The sequence below is a fragment of the Globicephala melas genome, chromosome 10, assembly GCF_963455315.2.
Source record: "Globicephala melas chromosome 10, mGloMel1.2, whole genome shotgun sequence".
In the NCBI taxonomy this organism is placed as follows: domain Eukaryota; kingdom Metazoa; phylum Chordata; class Mammalia; order Artiodactyla; family Delphinidae; genus Globicephala; species Globicephala melas.
This window is the reverse complement of record NC_083323.1, coordinates 102405307-102409756: the sequence shown is the minus strand read 5'-3', so window position 1 is coordinate 102409756 and position 4450 is coordinate 102405307.

The window sequence follows — 4450 nt, the reverse complement described above, 5'->3', positions numbered from 1 at the left end:
CAGGTACATGTACAAGTATGAGATTAGAACACTCCCTGACACCATACACAAAAATAAGCTCAAAATGGATTAAAGACATAAATGTAAGGCCAGAAACTATCAAACTCTTAGAGGGAAACATAGGCAGAACACTCTATGACATAAATCACAGCAAGATCCTTTTTGACCCACCTCCTAGAGAAATGGAAATAAAAACAAAAATAAACAAATGGGACCTAATGAAACTTCAAAGCTTTTGCACAGCAAAGGAGACCATAAGCAAGACCAAAAGACAACCCTCAGAATGGGAGAAAATATTTGCAAATGAAGCAACTAACAAAGGATTAATCTCCAAAATTTACAAGCAGCTCATGCAGCTCAATAACAAAAAGTAACAAAAAAGCAACCCAATCCAAAAATGGGCAGGGCTTCCCTGGTGGCACAGTGGTTGAGAGTCTGCCTGCCGATGCAGGGGACACGAGTTCATGCCCTGGTCCGGGAAGATCCCACATGCTGCAGAGCGGCTGGGCCCGTGAGCCATGGCCGCTGAGCCTGCACGTCCGGAGCCTGTGCTCCGCAACAGGAGAGGCCACAACAGTGAGAGGCCCGCATACTGCAAAAAAAAAAAAAAAAAAAGGGCAGAAGACCTAAATAGACATTTCTCCAAAGAAGAAATACAGACTGCCAACCAACACATGAAAGAATGCTCAACATCATTAATCATTAGAGAAATGCAAATCAAAACTACAATGAGATATCATCTCACACCAGTCAGAATGGCCATCATCAAAAAATCTAGAAACAATGAATGCTGGAGAGGGTGTGGAGAAAAGGGAACCCTCTTGCACTGCTAGTGGGAATGTGAATTGGTACAGCCACTATGGAAAACAGTATGGAGGTTACTTTAAAAACTACAAATAGAACTACCATATGACCCGGAAATCTCACTACTGGGCATATACCCTGAGAAAACCATAATTCAAAAAGAGTCATGTACCAAAATGTTCATTGCAGCTCTATTTACAATAACCATAAGATGGAAACAACCTAAGTGTCCATCATCGGATGAATGGATAAAGAAGATGTGGCACATATATACAATGGAATATTACTGAGCCATAAATAGAAACGAAATTGATTATTTGTCGTGAGGTGGATGGACCTAGAGTCTGTCATACAGAGTGAAGTAAGTCAGAAAGAGAAAGACAAATACCATATGCTAACACATATATATGGAATTTAAGAAAACAAAAAATGTCATGAAGAACTTAGGGGTAAGACCGGAATAAAGACGCAGACCTACTGGAGAACGGACTTGAGGATATGGGGAGGGGGAAGGGTGAGCTGTGACAAAGGGAGAGAGAGGCATGGACATATATACACTACCAAACGTAAGGTAGATAGCTAGTGGGAAGCAGCTGCAAAGCACAGGGAGATCAGCTCGGTGCTTTGTGACCGCCTGGAGGGGTGGGATACGGAGGGTGGGAGAGAGGAAGACGAAAGAGGGAAGAGATATGGGAACATATGTATATGTATAACTGATTCACTTTGTTATAAAGCAGAAAGTAACGCACCATTGTAAAGCAATTATACCCCAATAAAGATGTTAAAAAAAACATAGAATACCTAAATAAATAAATAAATAAAAGATATCTGCATCCAGCCAGTTCTCTTCAAGGAAACCAGAAGAGATTTATCTAAAGTACACAAAGCAAGCAAGGTAACATTTCACTACGAGCTGGAGCTTTGACCCCAAACACCAGTACAGAACTCCAGTGGCTAAGCCAAGCTAAGTGGAGGACTCATTTTTCCAATATCAGACAGGCCTCTGTATCCTCTGTTCAAAGAAGATCACAAGCCACTCTGTCATTTCCTCCCTGAAGTCCAATCAAGCTTTTATCAATCTATCAGAGCCAAAGGAAAGAAGGAGAGAAAAACAGAGCAAGTTTGCCCCAAACCTGGTATGAAAGGACAGGACTCCCAGATGGGAACCCCCTCCAACATCTTACCTAACCATGGAATTTTCCAAAAAGACTGTATTCACACGCACACCAACTTCTAACCCCCCACAGTTACTCCACCCACTAGCAGATACAACTAGGAAGAAATGTTAAATTTTTGCAACGTAAAGTAATAATACTAACGAATAAATTAAAGTCAAGCAACCGACTGGGGAGAAATATTTGCCACATATGTAATAGACAAAATTATTATCCAAAATAAATGAAAACTCCTATGAATCAATAACAAAAATGTAAAATACTACAACAAGGACAGAGTATATAATAGGAAATTCATAGAAGAGATACAGATGATTAATAAACATATGGAAAGATACTCAACTGTATTAATCTATAAATTAAATCTGATCTAATTTAATCAATAATGAGATTTTTAGGGCTTCCCTAGTGGCACAGTGCTTAAGAATCCGCCTGCCAATGCAGGGGACACAAGTTCGAGCCCTGGTCCAGGAAGATCCTACATGCCGCGGAGCACCTAAGCCCGTGCACCACAGCTACTGAGCCTGCGCTCTAGAGCCCGCAAGCCACAGCTACTGAGTCCACGTGCCACGACTACTGAGCCCGTGTGCCACAAGTACTGAGTCCGTAAGCCACAACTACTGAATCCCACGCACCTAGAGCCCATGCTCTGTAACGAGAGGCCACTGCAGTGAGAAGCTCGTCCACCGCAACGAAGAGTAGTCCCTGCTCGCTGCAACTAGAGAAAGCCCACGTGCAACAACAAAGACCCAACGCAGCCAAAAATAAATAAATAAATTTATTTTTTAAAAATGAGATATTTAGGGCTTCCCTGGTGGCGCAGTGTTTGGGAGTCTGCCTGCCGATGCGGGGGACGCCGGTTCATGCCCCGGTCTGGGAAGATCCCACATGCCGCGGAGCGGCTGGGCCTGTGACCCATGGCCGCTGAGCCTGCGTGTCTGGAGCCTGTGCTCCGCAATGGGAGAGGCCCGTGTACTGCAAAAAAAAAAAAAAAAAAAAAAAAGATGAGATATTTAAAATCTATCAGACTGACAAAAATTAAAACTTACTAAGTAATTGGTGTTAATTGGAGTCAACTTGGCAGTGCCTACCACAGTTTTAGACACGCATGCCCTTTGATCCAGTACTTCCACCTCTCAGTACCTGCAGAATATTTACTCATGCACAAAAATACATCTAAAGGTGTTCATTCGCTCTGCATTTTAAATAGTGAAAAAATGGGAATGTCCTCAATATTTACCAATATGGGAATGGGAAAAATATAGTGTATCTATTTATGGGTTAAATGTAACAATTTAAAAGAATATTATCCATCTGTATGCAGACTTGGAAATTTTCCTAAGACATTATTAAGTGAAAAAAAAACAATGAGCAGAATAATTTGTACAGTAGAATTTATGATGTAAAAAGTATTTGTATCTGCTATATACACGTATGCAAATGCCTAGAAGGAGGCCTAGAGGGTTATACACATTTTACTACTCTGAATAGTATGCCCTACAATTCCTATCCACTTGGAATCTCAGAATGTGTGAACTTATTTGGAAATAGAGTCTTTGCAGATGTAATCAGACAAGTGAAAATGAGGTCACGCCAGATTAGGATTGGCCCTAAGTTGTGGCTGGTGTCCTTACACTAAAACACACAGGGAAGACGGCCACGGCAAGACAGAGGTAGAGACCAGAGTGACCCAGTGACACACAAGCAATGACAGGCAGGGCCGTACCACCAGCTGCCAGGAGAGAGGCCAGCCAGACTCTCCTTCACAGCCTCCGGAAGGAACCAGCCCTGTGGCACCTCGAGTTCAGACTTCTGGCATCCAGACTGTGAGAGAATAAAATTTCTCTTGTTGTTAGCCAAGCACTTTGTGATAATTTGTTAACGGCAGTACTGGGAAACGAATACACACCTGTTTAACAATGTTTACGTCTCAGGAAGAGGTTCTATCAATATATTTTACAGTGAGAATTTATTCTTGCATGGCTAATTTTTTGCCAAAAAAAGTAAAATAATAAACCACTCACATTTCACGTTGGAAGTTTTGGCCCCTGCCACTTACCAAGTATGAAACCTGGAGCAAGTTGTTAAACATGTGAAGGACTCAGTCACTTCATCTGTAAGACGGGGCTGTCCACATACTCACCTCCCAGGTTGGTACGGATTCTCCCGGGACCCCCCCCTCACCGTCCATGTTCTTCCTCTAACGTGGTTCCAGAGACTGTGAACGCCCTTCCACCCACTCTGCCATCCTGTCTCTAATCCATGTCGCCAGCCCTGGCAAATCCATTTTACGAAAACACCACTAACTGTTCCTTTCCTTTTTGAACCCTTTCCAAAAAAAAAGAAATTCCTCATTACTTATTAAATTAAACCCAAACTTCTGAGGGTAGATCAAGACCTTCTACATTCTGAGCCCCACTTCCCTTCCATCCAGGTGTGTGGATGACCTTTGGACCTTGAACCTTGCCCTT